The sequence below is a fragment of the Castor canadensis genome, chromosome 3 (assembly GCF_047511655.1).
Source record: "Castor canadensis chromosome 3, mCasCan1.hap1v2, whole genome shotgun sequence".
NCBI classification, from domain to species: domain Eukaryota; kingdom Metazoa; phylum Chordata; class Mammalia; order Rodentia; family Castoridae; genus Castor; species Castor canadensis.
This window is the reverse complement of record NC_133388.1, coordinates 9333920-9357843: the sequence shown is the minus strand read 5'-3', so window position 1 is coordinate 9357843 and position 23924 is coordinate 9333920. Positions and strand designations below refer to the sequence as shown.

General features: G+C 33.4%; 5 non-coding genes and 5 pseudogenes across 5 annotated transcripts; all 10 read left to right on the top strand.

The window, feature by feature from the left end:
- Window positions 1-722: 722 nt before the first annotated feature.
- LOC141422165 (small nucleolar RNA SNORD113/SNORD114 family) lies at window positions 723-793 on the top strand (annotated as a pseudogene).
- Window positions 794-1659: 866 nt separating this feature from the next.
- Window positions 1660-1731, top strand: LOC141422172 (small nucleolar RNA SNORD113/SNORD114 family). Its single transcript, XR_012446816.1, has one exon. It is a non-coding gene; the product is annotated as a small nucleolar RNA SNORD113/SNORD114 family (small nucleolar RNA).
- A 3286-nt stretch (window positions 1732-5017) lies between these two features.
- On the top strand, window positions 5018-5093 carry LOC141422180 (small nucleolar RNA SNORD113/SNORD114 family). Its single transcript, XR_012446822.1, has one exon. It is a non-coding gene; the product is annotated as a small nucleolar RNA SNORD113/SNORD114 family (small nucleolar RNA).
- A 686-nt stretch (window positions 5094-5779) lies between these two features.
- Window positions 5780-5863, top strand: LOC141422177 (small nucleolar RNA SNORD113/SNORD114 family; annotated as a pseudogene).
- A 1830-nt stretch (window positions 5864-7693) lies between these two features.
- LOC141422164 (small nucleolar RNA SNORD113/SNORD114 family) lies at window positions 7694-7768 on the top strand. Its single transcript, XR_012446812.1, has one exon. It is a non-coding gene; the product is annotated as a small nucleolar RNA SNORD113/SNORD114 family (small nucleolar RNA).
- Window positions 7769-9548: 1780 nt separating this feature from the next.
- Window positions 9549-9618, top strand: LOC141422105 (small nucleolar RNA SNORD113/SNORD114 family; annotated as a pseudogene).
- Window positions 9619-10392: 774 nt separating this feature from the next.
- Window positions 10393-10464, top strand: LOC141422111 (small nucleolar RNA SNORD113/SNORD114 family). The gene has a single exon (XR_012446762.1). It is a non-coding gene; the product is annotated as a small nucleolar RNA SNORD113/SNORD114 family (small nucleolar RNA).
- Window positions 10465-15558: 5094 nt separating this feature from the next.
- LOC141422163 (small nucleolar RNA SNORD113/SNORD114 family) lies at window positions 15559-15629 on the top strand (annotated as a pseudogene).
- Window positions 15630-18980: 3351 nt separating this feature from the next.
- LOC141422220 (small nucleolar RNA SNORD113/SNORD114 family) lies at window positions 18981-19052 on the top strand. The gene has a single exon (XR_012446825.1). It is a non-coding gene; the product is annotated as a small nucleolar RNA SNORD113/SNORD114 family (small nucleolar RNA).
- An 840-nt stretch (window positions 19053-19892) lies between these two features.
- On the top strand, window positions 19893-19986 carry LOC141422217 (small nucleolar RNA SNORD113/SNORD114 family; annotated as a pseudogene).
- The last annotated feature ends 3938 nt before the right edge of the window (window positions 19987-23924 follow it).

Genomic DNA, 23924 nt, shown 5'->3' with positions numbered 1-23924 from the left:
TACCTGCCTAACAAGTGCAAGACCCTGAGTTCAATTCCCAGTATCACAGAAAAGAAATACTATTATTATATAAAAAAAGATGGAAGCCATAGGAAATAAATAACTCAAAGACTTTACAGCCTTGGCTGAGATTGACATATAAGATATAACTAAATGATCTAAGTCCTCCCTCAGGCCAAGATATGTTCAGTGTTGTTTTTTTTCTCAACAACAGCAAAAGTTGTTTCCTTCTTGAGTGAGTAACAAAAGAAGTATTTCAAACATAAATAGAGAGAATTTTAATCTTTTCATGATTTGTTCTGCTTTGTATTCAGAATGGATACCACATTCTTCCCTGTTCACAAGGTCTGTGGTTGTACCTGTGTTAGGAAGATAGGGACCAATGTGAAGAATAGTAGTAGTTCTTTTCTTAGTTTGGGTGGTTTTTGAAGTATGTTTCCTATATTGATAAAGACATTAACTATAATTGAAAGAGGCCAAGTATGGCTGAATGACAAGTTTGGCATGGCCATGGAACACTGTGTTAATAAATGAATATTTGCAGAAGTTAAGATTGACAAAAAGAGATGTAATCAATGTGACAAGAGCCTACATATAGCTTAACTATACATAAGAATCTTGTTCGCTTCATGAGTGATCATTATCTAATTATTACCTGTGAAATAACTAGTTATTATTAGTAAACTAATATGGAAATTAATGGAGAGGAGGAGGGCCAATGTTGGATCGATGTGACCACTGGTGGCGTATAAGTCATGGATTGTGACTATAAGTCTGGAAGTCTGAAGTCCATACAATATGAATCTAGGGTTATACGACTAATCCTATGGATAGATGTTAGAAATATTCAGGGATGTTCTTGGTCTTTGTGTTCATGTATTTTCATTCTATTTTTATAATTTGATCAATAAAAGAAGCATACAAAATTATAAATCAATAAAGATAAAATGTGTGAGCATTATCCTGTTATTAGAACCATGCTGGGGCACAAAAGATGAATATATATGGATAACATAGACATCCATTAAGAAATTAATGGTTTAAAGGTGTTGCAATTTTGGCCAAGGATGGCAATACAATGGAACTTATGGCCTAAATTTTTGTTAGGGTCAGTTCTGGAATGTTCAATGTTGCCTGTTTTTTTAATAAAAAAATGTCATCACAATTTTATGCTTATTTAAATGACTATTGAAATGAAAGGAGGAATGCAAAAATGAATGGCAGAAACATATTATTGTTTTCCAATCTCTTCTGCTTTGTACTCTTCCCAGCTGGTCATGAGGTCTGTGGTTGTCCCTCTGCGTAACTAGCACAGAGATCAATGTGAGTATAGTCAAAGTTCTTGTCTTGGGTGGTTTTTAAAGGCTGTTCGCTGCCTCAGTAAAAATATTACAAATAATCCAAGGTGGCCACCTATGGCTGCGTGAGATATGTGGCATAGCCATAAAACACTATGTTGATTAATTAATATTTGCAAAGTTGAATTGATAAAGGAAAGATATAATCAGTGTCAAAAGATCATTTATATAGCTATAAATTATACTTAAGGATCCTGTTCCTAACTTTTTGTGATTCATAATTATATAAATATGAGATAATGAAATTAACCATTAGGCAATAAACAAGTGTAGGGATTAATGGAAAGGAGGGGGCCCATGTTGGATCAATGATGACCACTGGTGGTGTATGAGTCATGGATCGTGACTACAGGTCTGGAAGTATAAGATATTTATACTGCCTCTGTTGGAAATGGTCCTCTAGACAGATATATGAATACATAAAGCATTTTGTTCTACTGTTTGTGTTAATGAATTTTGATTATATTGCAAAGATACCCCTGAGTCAATGGAATAGTATGAATAAACATTATAAATAAGTAAAGCATAATAGTATTATTTAAATGTGTATGAAGATAAGATAGTAAGTATTAAATAAGTACTTCCAATATGGTGCTTCATCTAAACATGATATAGGTGATAGAACTCACAAACAATGTTCTTATTCAGAGTTAGCAAAAAATTCAATGATTTTCTGTCTTTTCAGAGATAATGAAACATGTATGTCTCTAAGATAAAACCTTAATTTCTGATAAGTAGTTATGAATGGCCAATGGAGAGTACCTCAGTGTTTTCTTTTGCTCTTCTCTGTGCCTCTCAGAATGGACATACTCAAGTTGTTTGGGGGGTTACTGCATGGTCCTGGGTTCTAAGATTTCCTGTGTTGTTAGCACACAAGTACAAATGTGAGTAGTAGTTACAGCTTTGCCTTTTAAATGTTTTCTTAGAGGATATTCCATGTAGTAATAAAATTTATTTAGTTATCATCAATGTAGGCAATTTTCACCCAATGATAAATATGTGATTATATGAAATATAATGTGATTATTTGAATATAGTGAGGTGAGACTTAAACCTGGGCCAATAATGATGCTTGGTTATTGTCATTGATAATGCATAGGTGACAACTAACATATGTTTGAAACTTAATGGCCCAAGACAAAAGCAAATCTAGTATGCTGCCACTGTTGGATAGGGTTCTATAGTGAGTTTGTTCTTAATCCTCATGTTCATAGATTTTGATTTAGTTATTATAGGTGGATATAGTATAATTAGAAAAAGAATAAAAAATATAAATAAATATCAGTGGGTAAAGCATAATTCACTTATGAAAATGTCATGATGGAAGAGAATCTACTAATATAAATTAAAAAGTCAACTAAGAAAGACATGGGGGCCTGGTGAAGTGGTTTAAGTTTAGAGCACCTGCCTAGCAAGCTTGAAGCCCTATGTTCAAATCCCAGTCCCACTAAAACAAAAACAAAAAACCAGACATGAGGGTTGAGGGTATTGCTCAGTGGTAGAGGGGTTGCCCAGAATGCATAAGGACCTGGGTCCCATCCCCAGCACTACCAAAAAAAAAAAAAAGACAACTTAAGAATGTTACTTCTTTGGCTAATGATTATACAGATAACACAAGTAATAATCATTATTATTAGTGTAAGTAAATCAATGAATAATAGCGTAATAAATACAAGCAATTATGTGAAGGATACCCTAAATATGAAAACTAATAAATATGTAAATGGAAAGCAAAGTCATTTTTAAAAATCATCTTTTTGCCCCATACTCCTCCAAATGGATGTGCTTGAGGCGGAAACAGATGCCTTTCTGTATTTAGCACATTGAAGTCAATTAGTGTAAAAGTTAAAGTCCCATTTTGTTTGCTTTTCAGGATATGATCATTGAAATAGAATTATTGAAAGACGTCCATGTCAGAATTACAGTGGTATGTCAACACACAATTTGCATGGTGCATTGAATTGACTATTCCAAACATGAAAATTTGAGGGTTATTGAAATCATCTGTATTGTGGTAAATTAGTCTATAAAGACAAAAACAAATGATAACAAGGTTCCTGTTCTTTTTGTGATGGATGTTTACCTTTATTATTTTTAGGGAATTAATTTATAAAAATGCAGATGAGAATGAAGAAAGAAAGACAGAAACTTGGACCACTGGTGACAACTGGTGCTGTATGAGTGACAGTGTGTTTCAGGAAGTCTAAGATCAAATACACAGGAAATTTAGCCTCTGTCACCTCGGAATGGATTCTATAGACAAATGCTAGGAGTAATACCAGACTAACCCCCCAAATGTTGGGTTGTGTTTATGGGATTTTTATTTTTATTATAAATAGGTAATGAATAAATAAACATAAATCAATAACTATGCATAAGTGAAGCATTGCCTACTTAGGAAAATCATACTGAGATATGAGAAACTAATCATGTATGTTGAAAACAGAAGTCTGTTGAGAAATAAATGGTTAAAGGGTGAGAAGATGTACAGTATATGCATGTATACACGCACATATATCAATGTTTTAATGAGGGTTCGTTGCAAAATTGAGACTGTTTGCTTTCTTAAAAGACAAGTTAATATTAACTCAAAATAACAAGTAGCTGTGTGATTGACTAAATGAAAGGTGACATGCGTGGATCAACAGAAGTCAGGTGTTAGCTTTGTATTATTTGGTCTCCCTTATACTTGTCAGAATGAGATGGATAAATGTGACATTGTAGATAAGAAGTATGAAGCCTTTCCACTACTAATATATATGGTAAGGAAATAAAAAACTAAAATATTGAAAATACTGAATTCTATTAAAATATAATTCAAGTGTCTTCTCTGACTAAAGATGACACAGGCAATTTAAATAGTCAGAATTCATATTCTGGATCAAAGGAAGGTTTGACAGTCTTCATCTTCTTTTGTTCAATATGGTATATTACTTGTACAATGTGGGGGGGTTTGTTGTGATATTTCCATGCATGCATTACAATATGCTTTGATCATATTCAGTGCCTCTGTTACTCTTTCTATCTCCCTCAACCCTTTTTAAAATTCTTTTTTGTAATTTAAAATACAGGTTTCATTATGAACTTTTGATATATGAATGCAATATACTTCTATCATATTCTACCCCCTTACCCTCTCTCCTTTTCCTTAAGAGAAAACTCAGTATTACCTCACATTAATATATACTGAAATACCTTGATGAATGAAAGTAGAGTATGTCTCCTCCTTATTTTCATCTGCTTTTCATTTAACAAAATGTACACAAATGCACTAATTAAAGCATTCTGCCATGTTCATGAGTTGTATGGTTGTCTCTATGTGTAGGAAAATTCAGACACACTAACAAACTTCTTATCTTGGTTTGGATTTTTTTTCAGAGTATTCACTGTAATATTTAAAATTAGTATGAAATATAATTTTTAAAGAGTGAATCATGGTCTAACTGGGATTGTATGAGACTTGTTGATTGTTATAACAATGAGGATGATTAATGAAAGAGGTAAAATCAATTAGGCAAATGATTCCAAAGAAAAATGGTAGAGATACAGAAGGATGTTTTCCTTCAGGTTTTGTGACTCATAGTTATTTAATTATTATTAGGGAACCAGTGAATCAATCAATAAACAACTTTAGGTAAGGCTGAAGGAATGCCGGAACCTGGGTCAATAATGGTGACTGTTGGCAATATAAGTCATGAGTGATTAATACTGGGTGTCTGGGTGTCTGAGGCCTAAGACACAATAAGACCTTTTCTAATTCCTGTCTTGTAAATAATCCTATGGAAGGGTGTTAGCAATATACAAGGATTTTGTTTTATTTTATACTTGCACATGTGCACACACACAAATACACACACCTTTAGAGATGTGTTTATTTTTGATAGAGATATTTAATTGTGTGCTTATATTATTAAGAAATTAATAAGTGCTCGAATGGCTGAGTAAATGAAGTGAGAAAAATAAGAACTACTAGAGACAGTCTCATCTTTTCATTTATCATCTTTGTCTAGTATTCTTCAGGAAGGACACTTGAGCTGATTTAAGCCTTGCTCAGTGACACAAGCTCTGAATTCCCTCAATCCTACCTTGGCCATGGAGACCAATGTGAGTAATGGTTCTTGTCTTTGAGTGTTTTTTCTTCAGACATTCACTGTATTATTAAAGTATGGAATACAATCTAAAGCTAGCTTTGGATAATGATAAATATGGAATTAATGTAAACTATTATATTTCTAAATATATATGATGATAATTAATGAAAAAGATACATGAATGTGGCAAAAGACTGTAGACATGAATAATATTTATTGCCCTTATTCTTAGAGTTTTGTGAATCATAGTTTAAAAAATTATTATCAGTGAATTAATTACTTGATTAATATACAAGTGTAGATGAGCATGAACAAAAGGAGGTCCAAACCTGGACCAATGATGATAAGTGCTGGTGTAATGAGTCATGGATGATGAATTCTACATCATCCATTCATATTGAAACTGAGGTCCAATAAAAAATATGATATGGTTCATTGCCTCTGTTTATAGTGACTCTATTGATAGATATTCAGAAAATTGAAGCATCATTTCCTTGGCAATGACTCAAATCAAGAATGAGTCTATGTAAATATGATGAAAAGAGTGAAGCACTTCTACTCTTGTTACCTGTAGTTAAGCAATAAAAGCTATTAACACATACTCAATATACTGAGGTTCAATAGGAGATAGAAATGTTCCAAGTGTCTTACTTTAGCTAAGGATGGTGTACATAGCAAATGATAATTAAAATTCAATAGCATTGGTTTTCTTCAGAGAAAAATTGTGAATGTTTTCCCACTTTGCTAGATGGTACGTAGCTGAGCAGGCGAAAGTTGGAATGCACATATCAGCATCTCAGCCTCATTTCCTGAGCTCTGCTTTAAGCTCAGAATAAACACATTTGAACTGGTTAAGCAGTGAACCCATGTTCATGGGTTCCATGGTTGCCTGTGTGTGTAGGAGCATTCAGTCCACTGTAAGTAATTGTCAAACTGCTTGTCTAGTTTTAGGTAATTTGTTTTTGGTATTCATTGTAACATTTAAGAAAGTTTTAAATATATTCAGAGGAAATTAACCATGTCCTAATGATAAATATGGAATTTACATGAAACTTTGTTGATTAATCAATAATACAACATGGTGATCATTAATAAAAGAAGAATATTTATTGCAACAAGTGATTTTCTGTGCAGATGTTAAGAATACTCAAAGAGGGCTGGTGGAGTGACTCAAGTGGTAGAGTGCCTGCCTAGCAAGCATGAGGCCCTGAGTTCAAACGCCAGAACCATCCACCCAAAAAAGAATAGCCAGAAATCTTGTCCTTGATCTTTCAATCCATAGATACTTATTTCATCATTATTGTGAATCAAAAATGAACAATAATCATATATAGATGAGAATGAAGAGAGTTCTAACCCTCAACCATTGTTGATGCTGGTCACATACGAGACATGGAATGTAAACAATACATGTCTGCAACTCTAAGGTTCAACACAAAAGAAACCTCAGCCATCCCCTGGGGGGTGACATCCTATATGCAAATGTCAGGAAAATACAAGGATTTTGTTCTTGGATTGGCAGAGTAAATAAACTTATATACAAATGAATGAATGAGTGGTAAAGTATTGTTCAACATTAAACTGCATAGTAAGAAAAAAATCATAGCATATAAATTGAAATGTTTAATCAATAGACTAGCTAATTAAGTCTTCGAGTGAGAAGAACATAGATAGTTACTAGTGATGGTTATAGTTAGGTGTGAGTTTATTTGTTGTGTTAGGAGAAAAATGAATAAATATTACCATAAATTAATAAATACCTAAATCACTATGTACATAAATATTCAAAAATATAGACTGATGGAAAGTATGTCTTAATTTTAATTTACTATCTTTTCTGCTTTGTTCTCCTCCAAATGGATGCACCAAACTACTTAAATCATGTCATCGACAGTGTGTTGTCTCTGTTAGATCCACGTGAGTAATAGTCCAAGTTCTTATTTTGCTTTTATCATTTTTGAGTTATAAATGATACTATTAATAAGTATAAAATATTATAAAAAGTTAATTATGGCCCAATTAAATTATGGCATGAAACACTATGTTAACTAGTGTTATATTCAGGATTAAGATTAATTAATCAAAGACATAGTCTGGGTTTTTATAGATGTTGACCATAGGCTTTTTCAATTACCCTTTTACACTGATGTTAAGGATTTCATTCTTGGGCTTTGTGAATCATTATTATTATTAATGAATTATTAATTTATTCAAACAAATGGTTGAAGAAAATAGACCCAAACATGGACCAATGATGACCACTGGTGTAGTTTGAGTCCTGGACGATGAGCATTATGTGTCTGAAATGCTAAGGTCCAACACAAAATGTAGTCAATTGTTTCTGTTGGAAATCATCCTATGGACAGATATCAGAAATGTACAAAGATGTGTTCTTACTTTTAGTGCAAAAATTAAGTTGAATATTAATGGGTCAATGGTAGAATAAATATAAATAGATAGATAAAGAGTGAGTCCATTGTCTCACTGTGACTATGTGTGATGATGCAAGAAATAGTATTGCTAAAATTTTTCAACACTGATGACCCTTAAGAAATAAATGTATTATGGGTATTGCTTCTTTGGGTTATGATAATATAAACTCTAATGAATAAGAGTCAATTTAAGTATCTGGGTCAGTCTCAAATTTGAAGTTGCTCCTTTTGATACTAACAGAAAACATCTCATCATGAAAAATTAGTAGATACTTAAATGACTGAACCAAGGAAATGTGGGGAGGGTGGTCAACAGTGACAAAGTCTGAAGTTTGTTTAATTATCTTCTTGGCTTTTTATTCTGTAGAATGGATGCATGTGAGCTGATTGATGCTTTCATTGAGGTCATGAGATCTGTATCTGACCAATGCGAGTAATAGTTAAATATCATGTCTTTTGTTTTGTTCCTTTAAAGGTATTCAGATACCTTTAAAGTATTTAGCATGTGAAAGGCTAACCTAGTTTAATGACAGATGTGTTAAGGATTGTATTTATTAGCCCATTTATGAGACATTAAGGAGGACTCATAAAAGATCTATCAAACTGACAAATGATACCATAGACAATGCCATTGTTCTGTGGTTATTGTGATTTATAGATGTTATAAAATTGACAGTAGTGAATTATTAAATTAATGACTCATCAAATGCAGATGAGAATTAACTAAGAGTTCTAAGCCTGCACCAAGGGTGATGATTGGTGTGCCATGTGTTTTGGATTCTGAAAAATACATGTCTGACACCTTTGAGGTTCAATACAAAAAAGAATATCATTTTCTGGCCTCTGATGGAACTGATCTTATAGACTATCAGATTTTTTTCATGAGTTTTGATTCTCTTATCACAAATGTATCAATGTAAAAATATAAAAACAGAGAGGTAAAGAGCATGAAGTGTGAAGCATGTTCACTCTTAATATTTGTGGTAAGGCAAAAAAAATCCTAATAAAATATATTGAAAATACCAAATTCCATTAAAAATGTTTTTAGTTATCTTAATTTTTTATGAAGGATGGTATGGACAGTAGACATATTCAAAGTTCTTATTCTGCATCAGCGCAAGTACATTGTTGTTCATTTGTAATAGAATTCTATTAAGTATTACTCCAAATGAGTACACCGAAATGACTGTCTAAGTGGATGGTCAAAACACTGGAGCAGCAGAGTATCTCAGTCTTGTCATCTGCTCTACTTTGTGCCTCATAGAACAGATTGGCCTGCAGTGAGCATGACCAGGAGCTCCAGGACTGTACCTATATACAAATGCACATAGACAAATGTGAGTGATAGTCAAATTTTTCTTTGGTTTGGGTTGCTTGCTTAGGTCTTCAGTATAATATTTAAAAAGTATTACATACAATTAAAGAAAGTCAATCATGTCCCAAGGATGAGTTCAAAATTGACATAAAATGTGTAGGTTGATAGATATTTGGAACTGTGAAGGCGAACTATTCAATGAGGTTAATGTGTGTATCGACAGAGAAATTGAAATACTCACCAATCTTGTTTTTGATATTTTATGATTTACAGATATTTATTTTTATTATTAGCAAATGAGCAAATTGTTAACAAACAATGTAGAAGTGAATGGATAAACAGAGGCCAGTTCTGGATCAATGATGATCACTGGTGGCATATGAGTCAGATGGTGAATACGTGTCTGGAACTCTGAGGTCCATAAGACTATTCTCTCTGTTTAAGGGATCTATATGCAAATCTTGTTTCATGCTTGTCAATTTAAAAAGTTATTATTGAAGTATCAATGGCTAACTAATTAAATGTATAAGAATAAAGAGAGTATGACTTGTGGAAATATATACTGAGGTGAAGATAATATTAACATAAATTAGGAAAATCATTAGTGGGCCAAATATATTACATCTTTGACTAAGAATGATATAGACAGTGACAAGTATTAGTCAAAGCTGTCAGTTGCACTTGGTATTTGTATCAAGAGAAAGATGCTTGGATATAAATTAATTATACCTAAATAATAAATTAAAAAATGCCAGTATGACTATATATAGATCAATGTTAAGAATGTCTCAAGTTTTTTCATCTTTTCTGCTTTTTGCTCTTCAGAATGGACGCACCAAGCTGCTTTAAGCATCTTGCTGTGATAAGACCATGTAAGTAATACTCAAAGTTCTTATCCTGCTTTTGGTCACTTGTTTGAAAATATTCTTGGTATTATTGAAATTTTATTAAACATAGTAGGCTAACTATAGCCCAATAATGAATACAATATGACACAGCATGCTGATTATTGATAATGACCAATGATAATTGTGAACAGAAGTATAGTTCAGCTAATCATAGATCCTGTACGTTAAGGAATCAAGAATTTTATTCTTGGATCTTGTGAATCATGTTTTTACTTTATTATTGTCCACTGATATATATAACTTATTCAATAAAAAGTAGAAGTAAGTGATGAAAAGGAGTCTCAAACATGGATCGGTGATGACCAGTGGTGGCGTATGAGTCACGGATGATGACTATATGTCTGGAACTCTGAGGTCGAAGGAAAAAAGAATCTAGATCATTGCCTCTGTTGGGAATTGAGAGAATATCTCAGTCTTGTTTTTTACCTGCTGTGCTTTGTACTCCAGAATGGACACACGTAATGATCGAAACATTCCTGAGCTCCATCCACATTTGCCCCTACATGTAGAAGCATGGACACCTATGTGAGTAACGGAGCCAATGTTATTGTCTTGGTTTAGGATATCCACTGACTATTGTTTTAATAATACTAAGTATAGTTAAACAAGACCAACCATGGCCCAGTACCAAATAGGGATTGACATTAAATGTGGTTTTGATTTTTATAATAATAAGAATGATTAATAAAGAATGTATTCAAGGGCACATGATTTTACAGAGAGATCTTAGGGACAGTTTGGATCTTTTCCTTGAGAGTTTATGAGTCACAGATAATTATTATTATTAGTGAAGTGAGAATCAATAAACAAGTATAGATTTGTATCAAGAAAAAGACACCCAAACCTGAGCTAATTATTTTAACTACTGCTGCATGAGTCATACGTGATGAATAATATGTATTTAGAACTGAGGATCTGCAGAAAATGAAATGTTCCCTATTTCCTGGGATCATTTATTATCACGATATGATGGATTGATGCTAGCAACCTAAAGAGCTAGTTCTTTTATTTGGATTCATAGATTACTATATTATTATTACAAATTGATACATGATGGTAATCTTAAACAAATAAGTAATTCAATAAATAGGGAGATGTCAAACCATCCTCCAAGATAGTGCAGCAAGGTAGAGTATGCTAGCAGCATAAATTGAGAACGCTGATTATCACCACAGAATAAAAGTGTTACCTCAGACTAATAATCACATAGACACTGATAAATATGAGTCAATTTTATTGCTCTGGGTTATTTAATTTGACCTTGTCCATTTTGTTAAGAAAAAACATGCTAGGAAGAATTAATAAATACCTAAATGACTGGATGAATGAAATAAGTAGAGCAAAGATCAGGAGAGGTCTTAGAGCAGCTGCTCTGCTTTGCTACTCCTCAGAGCATATGCCATACATTGATTTAAGAAATCTTTCATGATTACAGATGTATGGTTGTCTTAGTGTAGACATGTGGAGATCAATATGGATAGTAGTTAAGGTTCTTGTCTTGGTTAGAATGTTTTCAAAAAGTTATCACTGTATTATTTTAAATATGGGATATAATTTGTTAAAACCAATCATGGGTCAGTTTTAAAAATGGAATTGATATGATAATTTATGTTGACTAATTCATAAAAGAAACACTGGTCAATTAATAAAAGAAATCTAGTGTCTAAAGGTAATACCTTTCGAGACAAATGTTAGAGATAATAAAGAATCTTTTCCTTTTTTGCTGTACTGGGGTTTGAACTTAGGGACCACACCTTGAGCCACTCCACCAGACTTTTTTTTCATAAAGGGTTTTTTGAGATAGGATCTCACTAACTATTTGCTGAGGCTGGCTTCAAACCATGATCATCCTGATCTCTGCCTCCTTAGTAGCTAGGATTACAGGCGGGAGCCACCAGTGCCCAGCCTTTTCCTTGGGTTTTTATGATTCTTTAATATTAATTTCATTTAATTGGTGAATTGATGAATTAACCAATCTGGGAATGCAGGCATGAATGAAGAAAAAGAGTTGGTTCTGGACCCGTGCTGAAGGTTAGTGGTTTAAGAATTACAGATGATGAATGTTTGTGTCCAGAATTCCAAGCCCAAGATGCCAAGAAATTTCATTTATTATTACTTTTTCAGCTTTTGGGCTGAGATCAAGTGTGGGGACCTTTGTGGGAACTGATACAATGTGTATACATGCACATGTGTATACATATATACATATCCCCTGAGATATATTTATATGTATAATATCTAAGGTTTACTGTACTTAATGGGTATTGATTACATTTTCTTAAGTTAATGCATGAATAACTAAATAAATAGAAGTATAAGTGAAGAAAAATAGAATCAAGAATGAACTGTGTCATTATGTTTGCCCTATTCAGAAAGAAATTCTCAGATTTGATTTGTTTTATTAAGATCAGTTATGCAGACATTAAAATAGTATTTTTGTTCTAGATTTCTAAAATTTGTTGTGTTTCTTGATGAAAAATAGATGATTGGATCAATTAGATCTTCAATTTGAACTCATTCATTAACTCTCAAAATGTGTGAGCTAATAAATAAATTAAGGTTGAGAATTGAATACTTTTGGAGTGATTTTTTAATAGAATGTCTAATCTAAACAAAAATGGATAATATATGAACCAATGATATAAATGGAATCAGATCTGAACTAAGGTGAATTATCACTGTATTTCTATACATTTTTATTACAAAAAAAACACCTAGTCTATTACCTCTCTTGGAAATGAGCCTATTGACAGGTACTAGAAGTCCTCAAAGAGCTTGTTTTGAGGATTTGCTAGGTTGTTCATGAGTATTAATTTTATTGTGAGTGAGTCAATAAGCATAAGTATGGTGAGTAAGTATAGACAAATCTGTTAAAGTACAGCCTCATTTTGAGCACATCTACTTGAACAAAATTTATTATTTGTGTCTTAAACCCTGTTGTCTGAGAATCAAAATCACCAAGCCTCTGACCCACATCAGTAGCCGGTGCATTCACAGGTATAAATACTTCGTGCTCTATGACAGATACCTTGGAGTTAATAGCTGCTTCTTCCTCTAGCTAATTAGAAAAGGTTATATAACTATCTAAATAAAAAATAGGTAAAGACATGAAAACAAGCTAAGCCTACACTGCTTATGAAGATGTACTCTGAATCAGGGATTGTGAATTAGTCAATCCATTGTTTCACAATTCAGCCCAATTTAAAAAGAGGTCAATGTTTTCCACTCATTTTCATAGTTGTACACTATTCCATGATGGATTTCTTTTCTATTTATACATTTCTTCATTGATTTAGTTCTAAGAATTAGATATTTTAAGTTTTTGATTGATACATAATAAGCTAGCATGTTTATGTTGTACAGTATAATTCAGTACATGTTTATAATTTGTAATAATCAAATCAGGGTAATTAGCATTTTCATCTCTGAAAATCATTATTTTGTTTTGGGAACCTATAAACTCCTTGTCTAGTTTTATTAAAGTGTACAGTAAGTTGTGAACTATAGTCACCTTACAATGCTATAGAACACTAGAATTTACTTCTCCTATATAAAGGGATTTAAAAAAAAGAAAACATTCTTGGTAGGTAGCCTGGTTCTCATGCCTTAGCCTCACGAGTCCTGGGATAATAGGCATGAACCTCTCATCCAGTCTTCCTCTATCCCCCTGCCTCTCGCCACATCCTGACTCCCACTGACCACTAATTCCACTCTCTCCTTCCATGATAGTAAACATTTTAGCTTCTACATGAAAATGAGAACACGTGGCATTTATGTGAGCTGTATAACTTCAGCAAGTATGTTGGACTCAGTCATTATATCAGCATTTTAAATCTTGAACAGGACGATGAGTTGGTTATTATTCATTGTTACACATGAAAACATGGTAAAATTAAATGAAAAGGGGCAAGCCTAAATCAGTGATAAGAATGGTGTAATTCTGATGTGTTTTATGACTAATTCACTTCTGCATCACTGTGATGCATTGAAAGAGGAGGTTTATTATGTTCAATCTGTGACAGTGAACTTCTATGTGGAATCTAGAATAACCCAAGGACTGATTCTGGGGCTGCATATTGATTTTAACATTATAAGAAATCAATGAAAACATTAATAAAGAAATAAGTAAAGAGGAAAAGCATAAAACTGGACTACTTATCAAAATACATTAGGATGATAAATTTTGTTGGTATTACTCTGAAAACCAGTGTTCATTAAAAAATAAGTATATAGGGTACTCCAATTATGTATATATCTATATACATATAATATATATATATAATAGCTATATATGTAACAATGAAGGTTCTTGATCTATCAGTGACATATGTTCCTTGTTTCTTGTTTAAATAAGAGAAAGAAAGGAATACCATATTGGCCTTTGTACATTTTATGCTTCATGCAAATTTATTAGTCCACTGAAAAGTTAACAAATCAATAAATGTAGTTATCAATTAAGAAAAGAAGTCCAGTGCTGACCACTGATGATGATTGGTGACCTGTGAATTAAGAGTGATGAGTAATACATTTTAGAAACTGATTTAGGGCACAAAAGAGATCTACTTTATTATCTTTGTTGAAAATAATCCTTTCATAGCAATAGCTATACACAAAGATCATGCTCCTGGATTTTTGTGCCGCATTAATTTTGATTCTATTATTACAAAAAAAAATGACAAAATTACACTTACTATAAATAAGAAAGGTAAAGAGTCTAAAACATTGTGCAATTATTAAAAAAAAGATGCCTAGCCAGAAATACTATTCATATAACTTGGAAACTCTAATATCTGTCAGTAAGCATGTGTGTCTTGAGGTTGACTGACTATGTACCAAGCTGATAGTGAGAAACTGTAGCCAGTGCTGTTGTTTTGGGTCAGTGACGACCACCATGTTCTTTTTTTAGGAGTAGAAATACTGAGGCTTTTTTTGGTGCAGATCAATCAATTTTACTCTTCTGGGTTGGTTTTAGGTTTGAAATGCTTACCAATGAAATAAATTAATTTGAAATGGAGGAATAAATGAACATAAAATCTTAATTTATTTTATTGCTCTGCTTTTAATCCCAGATGTGTACTTTTGATGAGTTTTTGCTCTTCTGTGGTTACAAGCTCTGGGTTTCCCCTCTATGTTGAGGAACATGGGGCTCGATCTGAATATAGGCCAAGCTCTGTCTTGGTTTGTGTGGTTTGTTTAAGGGTTGTCACTACATTATTGAAAGGTGTGAAATGTAATCAAAGAGGATCAATTTTAGTTCAGTTACATGTATAGGCTCAATATATTGCATAGCTTAATGGGGATATGAAAACTGAAGTACCAACATGGATGTGAGGTGGTCTAAATGCAGAATAAGAATTTTAAGCCTGTTCTTAGGCTTTTGTGAATCATAGGGGTTGAGAGTAATAATAACCAACAGACAATATAGAAATGATTAGAAAAGGAGAGAACCAGTTCTGGATTGATGATGACCACGGGTGGCATATGAGCCATGACACTGAATGCATGCCTGGAACTCTGAGGTCCATCAGAGAAGAAATCTGGTCCATTTCCTTCTGCTTCAACTTATCTTAAGATGAAACTTTAGAAATAGAGAATACGTTTGTTTTCCTTTACAGTTCATATTCGCATCTTTTATAATCGGGTCATGCAAAAATCAATACCCAATCACATAGATAAATATACATAAAATATCTGAGCATTTTCCAGTTATAAAAGTATGTGTTGAGGCAAGAACTATATTAATACATATGAAAAACATAGAAGTCCAAAGGGAAATAAATTGTTCATGCCGCCCACCTATTTGACTAATAATGTTAGACAGTATATTTTATAGACAATGATTCAAGTTCTTAGCCAGCAGCATGTTCAAAATTATTCATTTTTAAGAGATAATGAAATAAATATACTAGTAAGAATGATTGCCTAAATGACTAAGTAATGGTAGGTGTGAATAGTGAGACTTTCTGAATTTTAATGTCATTGTTTTTGCTCTGCACTCTTCAGAATGGATGTATTTTGCTGATTGGAGGATTTCTTAACGGTCAGGGACTCTGAACCCTGACCAATGTGAGTGCTAGTAAGCTTTCTTGTCTTGGTTTGGGTGATTTGCTTAAGAATACTCACTTTATTATTAAAAACTACACAAGATATCACCAATGATGGCTAACTGTATCCCAGTAATCAATGGAGGGTGGATATGAAGCACTTTATTAATAATGAATATATATACTCCCAGGCATAGTGGGACATTTCTGTAAATCTGGCTACTCCAGAGGCAGAGATCAGTTCAAGGCCAATCCAGGTAAAAAGTTAGCAGGATTCTATTTCACCAGGCTTGATCCCCAGAAGGCAGAGACAGGATTGTGGATTTGATGTCAGCCTGAGCAAACTTAGTGAGACCCTATCGCTAAAATAAAATATAAACAAAAGAGTTGGAGGGGAAGCATAGCTCAAGTGGCAGAGTGCTTGCTTAGGATGCATGCAGCCCTAGATTCAGTCTCCAGTATTGCAAATGTAGACCAAACCAAACCTAAAAACAAACTTTCAAATCAAGGAAATAGATATGTCACTGTTAGAATGATTTCCTATATAGGTTGATAATAGCAGGACTCTTTGGGGGGTTTGTGAATTATGTGGCCTATAATTATAATTAATAAATTAATCAATAGAGAAAAAGAGGATGAATGCTGAATCCTTGCTGGTGTATGAGTCATAGATAGTGAATACTTGCCTTGCATAACTTTCCCAAATCTGTCCCATTCTCTGTGTTTCAAATGATCCTATTGATAGGTGTAAACACTATAGAATATATTTGTTTTTCACCTATGTGTTCATTCATTGTTATAGTTGGATCAATGGAATAATATATGTGCATATTTATGATTTATTCAATTAATAACTGGGTGGTACAACAAGGTATAACACTGTATATTGAAAACATCAATGTCTTGATGGAAATAAATGGTACATTCCTGCAAGCTCTCTGGCTAAGGATAATGTTGACGGTGTAATTAACAGATAATAGTCCACATTTTGATCAAGAGAAGGTTACAGGTTGATCAAGTTGTAGATTGTTCATTTGTTTAGAAAAAAAATGAAATCAATGTCCTCCAGATAATGACACCCTAAATGACAGCAGAAGAGAAGCTGAGGACTGTCTCACTTTTAATGATCTGCTGTGCATTATAGTCCTCAGGCTGGATGGTTTTGAGCTGATTTATGTGTTGTTCCATCATCTTGAGCTCCATGGTTACAAATGTGTGTCAGGAGCATGAAAATCAATGTGAGTAATAATCAGAGTTATTATTTTGAGTGTTTTTTAAAAGTGTTTTTAAAAGGTAGTTGTTCTATTATTACAAAGTATTAAGTATAACCAAAGAAGGTGAAATGTGCCACTGTTCAATATCACACTGATCTTAAGAATTACATGAAGGAATTCATGTTTGAAACAATGAGCTTGGTTTATCAAAGAAATTTGGGCTCAGTGGAAATGCTGTAAAGGTGGAACCTGTTAATGGTATTCAAGAGTTTCCTTTTTTGAAAACAAAAATACTTATGTGCCTTTCTTTATCAATGAATTAATTCATAAACACAGTTGGTAATGCAGAAAGGGGACCAATTCGGGACCAATGATGACTACTGGTGGTGTGCAAGTCATACGCAGTAAGCAAGGGATTAAAGTCCATACTATATAGGACTCAAAAAACCCACAGAAGGAAACAAATAACCTGATTAAACAATGGGTGAGGGCCCTAAATAGACATTTTTATAAAGTCAGCATACAACATATGAATAATAAAACAATAAAAATAAATAAAAAAATAAAATAAAATAAAGGGGAAAAATAAAGTCAGCATACAAAAGGCCAAAGTGTACATAAAAATCCTCAACATCACTATTCATTAGGGAAATGCAAATCAAAACCACAATGAACTATTACCTCACTTCCTAAAGAATGGCTATTACCAAAAATACCCTAAAAGTAACAAATACAGAGGTTCCTCAAAAAATTGAAAATGGAACTTCCCTATGATTTAACTTTACACTTCTAGGTATATGCAAGAAGAATCAAAGTCAGCTTAATATAGAAATACATGCACATTCATTTTTCTTGCAACAGTATTCATGATAAGCAAATTATGGAGTCAGCCTTGAGGCCCATCAATGAATATAGAAAATGTGATATATACACACAATGGAGTTTCACTAAGCTATAAAAATAATGAAATTATGACACTTATAGGAAAATGGAGATCAAAGCTTTAGTGAAATAAGCCAGTCCTACAAGTATCATGTTTTCTTTCTGTAGAATCTACAGAAAAAATAGAAGGACATAAAAGTAAAAGGGAATATTAGACATGTGGGAAGGGAAGAGAGAGAAGAAGGAGTAGGATAAGAAAGTGTGTATAATTAATAAATGCTAATGAAAACACTTATCATCCAACAAATTCAATCCTTGGTATAGGAGCATATAGATGGTATACCAGTGCATCAAAGGTGCACCTGAACTCTCATGTTTATTGCAACACTATTCACAATTGCCCAGATAGGAAACCAACATAAGTACCCATCAGCTGATGAATGGATGAAGAAAATTTAGTTCTGTACATAAGAGAATACTATTCAGCCATAAAATTAAATTAATTGAATGCTAACCATGGCCTAATGATACATACCATGTAACATTATTATTTTTTATTAATTGCTCATGTTGCCCCATAGAGATCAATTAATGAAAAACCCAGTATGATGTGGAAAAGGATTTTGCAGAAAGATCTTAGTTTGCCAAGTGTCACCTTCTTAGGTTTTTGTGAATCATTTGCTTTACCTCCATTAATAACTAAGTCAACACAAGTGAAAATTAATGGAGGAAAACAGGGAACAATGATGATAGCTGGTGTCATGAGCCTTTTACAATGAATAAAACATATCTATACTTTAATGTCCAACACAAAAGTAAAATAGTTGATTTTCTTGGTACCAAGTATCCACTAGACAGATTTAGGAATAGCCAGAACCCTGCGTTCATATTTTGCTTCTTTCACTATAATTAGATCTGTGAAAGCATCAATCAGTGAATTATTTTTTAATTACAAACATATATGGTGAGTCAAGGAACACTATTAATATATCATGAAAACAGTGAGGTCTAGTTGGAACTGAATCCTGTACTCTTCCTTTCATGGCTAAGGGTGTTTTAGACAGCATACATTACACCCAATATTTATGTCAGTTTTGAATTTCGTGTTTTCAAAACAAGAAATTATACCATTAACTTAATGATCTTATAATGACTTTATAAGTCAAAGATGAAACCTAGAGTCGATGAAGACATCATAGGTTTGCTTTTCTTTGTTTTTGTTATCTGATCTCGTTGCCACTCTCAATGAACACACTGGAGCTGATTTTAGAATTCTCCTTTTCCAGGCACTCTGAGGTGCCTTAAGTCCAATGAGAGAGTCATATTTGTTCTTACTGTTTGTTTAGGGGAATTAAAAGGCATGAATTATAATCCCATAAGGTCCACTGTTACCAGTGCAAATTTTGGATTAAGATGCATCTTTATGCAGAGTAATTCATAAATAAAATCTAAGAATTATTAATAAAATTTTTATAGAGGCATGAGCATCATTCTGGGTACACATCTCAGTTAGCTGGTCTCTTGTTGGATTCTAAAGCCTAAATCACAAACTTTTAGAAAAATTATTGGTGAATTAGTGCATTAGTCAGTAAACATGCATCAGTTAGTAAACACAGTAGATAAGAATGAAGAGGGGTTGGGCCTTTCCTGGACCAATAAGGACGACTTGCCAGTGTATGAATCTTGGATGGTGAATACATCTTGGATGGTGAATACTATGTGTCTGAAATGTTGAGATCCAATAAAAAGATGAGAGGAAAAGCAAGGATTGGTGGAGGAATGTGTCATTTTTATCCTGTTCTCTGATATGTATTCCAAGAATACATCTTGGATGGTGAATACTATGTGTCTGAAATGTTGAGATCCAATAAAAAGATGAGAGGAAAAGCAAGGATTGGTGGAGGAATGTGTCATTTTTATCCTGTTCTCTGATATGTATTCCACAGTATGGACGCTCCTAAGGGGATTCACCTATTTGTCCATTGGGACTACCTCCTTGCTTGCATCTGGATTAAACCTTGGTCTATTGTAAGTAACTGTCAATATTCCTGTCTTTGTTGTTGTTGGTGTTGTTTTTAAAAGGTATTTTCTGTATTGCTACAGAGCATTAATAACACTGAAGACATCCAAACATGTTAATGTTTGTATCACATTATTAGAGGCATTGGTGTTTATTCCATATATGGAACAATGGAGATTATAGTAACAAGGTTTTTTGGTTGACAAATTGAATCTATTTATGGCTGTTAGGGATCTCAGTGCATATATTCTTGTATTGTCTTAGTATTCCTTGATTAATTAATGAATGCACCTGTATAGATGGCAATAGAGAAAGAGGGCTATTCCAGGACTAGTGATGATGGGTGGCAAGTGAGTAGACATGATGAGCAACTGGAGTCATGATTCTGAGGTCCAACACAAAAGCAAGCCCTGTTTTGTGGGGTCCTACATTCACATGTCCACATATCCCTTTATTATTAACCTCAGTGTGGCTCATGATCAATTTATAAACATGATAAAAGGTATATCATATATACCTTTTAGATATATTTAACTTTCAAATAAGTTAATTTTTATTAGATGAATAGTTCTCACTTGCATTTATCTACCACATTTTCTTTATTCAATCATCTGTTGGTGGAAACATAGGCTGGTTCCTCAAAATGGCAGCAGTGAGTAGTGCTGCAAAAGTTCTATTTAGGTCTATTACCATTCTTAATACATATTAAGAAATTGAAACATACTAAGCCTGTTACAACTGAGACTAAGGAAACCATATATATAGTGATCATTAACAGTTTATTCTTATTCTGGGTCACTTGTAAGATTGAAGTTTATTAAGAACATGAATCAATAGCCTTAAGTTAATAAAAGTCTAAAATACTATGGTAGTTAATAGTAAAGAATCTCAGTCACTGAGAGAACATCGTTCCCTCTCCTGCTGTGCTCTCTTCATCATGGAGGGAGAACAGAATGGGAATACTGTGAACGATAGTCCACATGAGGTCACTGTGTTTTCTATGGAGACCAATGGGAAGAGCACCCAAAATTTGTTTCTTTCTTGGGTAATTGATTAATGGTATTCACTGATTATTACAATTTTATTAGTTTGTATTTTACAAAACAATGAAAAATCTACTGATGGTTTCATAGCAGGTGGGAAAAGGCACAACTAAATGAACTAAAGTAAGGATATTAAAGAGAGATCAATAGGTATCTTTACTGTCAATTTTATGTATCAATTTTATGGCAATGAATACATAGCAACAAAATCTGCACAATCCATGTAGTGCCATGTGGTGTTTTCATATATGTGTATATTTTATACAATTTAAATCAGGTTAAAAATATCACCTCCATCCACTATCATGTTGTCCTTATTTACACATTTCCCATGTGCTCTGCCTGTACTCTTTTCTGCTCTGTAGTCCTCAGAACGACTCTCTCAAGGTATTGACCTGTCCTTCCATCAGCACAACCTCCTTGCTTGCATATGGATTGTACCTTGATCTTTTGGAGTAATAGTTAATATTCCTGTACTTTGAATCGATTTTTAAGAAAAATTCTGTATTATGTATTACGACAGTGCATTTATAACCTGGAATAAGTCCAGACATGCCCATGTTAGTATCACTTTAGCAGAGGCTTTCATGTTTATGAAAACATGATGAATGGCACGACAAGGTTTTGTGGTTGACGAATTGCATCTATAGATGGATGTCAGGGATCGTAGTGCATATTATTCTTGTATTTCACTAAATATTTGATTACCTCAGTAAATAATAAATACACTGGTATAGATTGCAATAGGGAAATAGGATCATTCCTGGGCCAATGATGACGGATCGGCAAGTGAATCAGACACAATGAGCACAGGGAGTCGCGATTCTGAGGTCCAGCGGAAATGAAATCTAAGCAGACCCTTTTTTGTGGGGTCCTATATTCACATGTCCACATATACAAGGTTCCTTTTTTGGATCTTTGTATTCACACGTTTAAAAAGATTTACTAGTAGCGATTTGGGGGCACTAATAACAAGAAGTATAAAATAATGAGATATAAAGATGTTAAGTAATTATCCATTACTAAAATATGCAGTAAGGGTATAAGGAGTAGATACTTCCTTTAGATTTTCCTTCTTCTTTTGCCCAGATGGTAGGCCTATAGGTGTGTACACCACAGCAAGCTTAGCATTAGACATTTCTTAATATAGGTTAAGAAATTGGTGTAGATTTGTAGTTTATTGAGCATGTTACAATTTAGACTAAGGAAACCCTTCATATTAATGGATAATAGTAGATCATTATGGTAGGTCAATTGTAAGTTTGAATTTTATTAAGAACATGAGTAAATGGTCATAAATTAATAAAAGCCTAAAATACTGTGTTAGTGTACAGATTCTCAGTGACTGGAGAGAATGACATTCCCTCTCCTGCTGTGCTCTCTTCATCATGGTGGGTCTGGACAGAATGGGAAGGCTGAGTGACAGTCCACATGATGTCATTCTGTTTTTGTGGTGACCAATGGGAGTAGCACCGAAATTTTGTATCTTCCTTAGGGAACTGTTTAATGATACTCATTGATTATTAAAATTTCATTATAATTTGTCTTTCAAAAATACAATGAAAAATTTCCTGTTGTTTTTTACAGCACTTGGGAAAGGCAAAGCTAAATGAAGGATCTTAAGAAGTGAACAATGGATATCTGTCATTATAATTGATCAATAGTACCAAAACATGTACAATCGATGTTGTGATGTGTGGCGTTTCCACATAAAATCTCAATCATGTTAAAAATGTCTACTCAAACAACTCTTATTTCACCATTTTCAAACATTCTGTATCCTAGTGAGCTTTTTAAGATAAATGGCTCCTATAGGTTTGTTATTCACTTCAGTCTGAATAACCAATCTCAACTCCATACTCCTATATAACATAATTTAACAGTCATCTACTTCCCGCTCCACACTCTTTCCACTCCTACCTTCCACAGCTTCCAGTCTGAGCATTCATGAGCACATTGCTTTCATAGTCCACTTAATTGAGATCAGTGCAGCTTATCTCTCTATATCTGGATTACTAATCTTGACATAAATCTCATTTTCCATAAATGTTCTTACAAATAACAGCATGCCATTCTCTTTTATGGCTGATTAGAACCTGAAAGAGTGTGTTAAAACCTAGAATATATAGAGAGAAGTAAAATGAAGAATGCAAAAGCAAAATCAATTAAATAATCACATATGAAAAGGAATGTATTCATGGCTCATTGCCGTTTGACTGAGGATGTTACTGAGATTGTCTGTTATCCTCCATGTTTCAATTCTGGGACTATGGCAAATTGAATAAGTTTCAACAAGAGATGAGATATTATAGTAATGAGTTAATGATTATGGAAATCACTCAGAAAATCAGTGCTAAGTTTAGGAGTGAAAGCAGAGAATGTCTTATTATCATTGTCTTCTTATTTATCCTTTAATCTTCTATCTGCTTCACCCAATGGACTACTGGAGCTAGTGTGGATTTATCCTTGGCCAGGTCTCTGAGGAGCATCTCTCTAAGCAGCGTAGCATCCCATATGAGTGAGAATCATACATCTTGTCCTGTTTTGGGAGGTTCTGCTTTTAAAAAGTGTGAAAAATAATCAGATAAGTCCCAGTGATACCAGTGCAAGTGTGAGG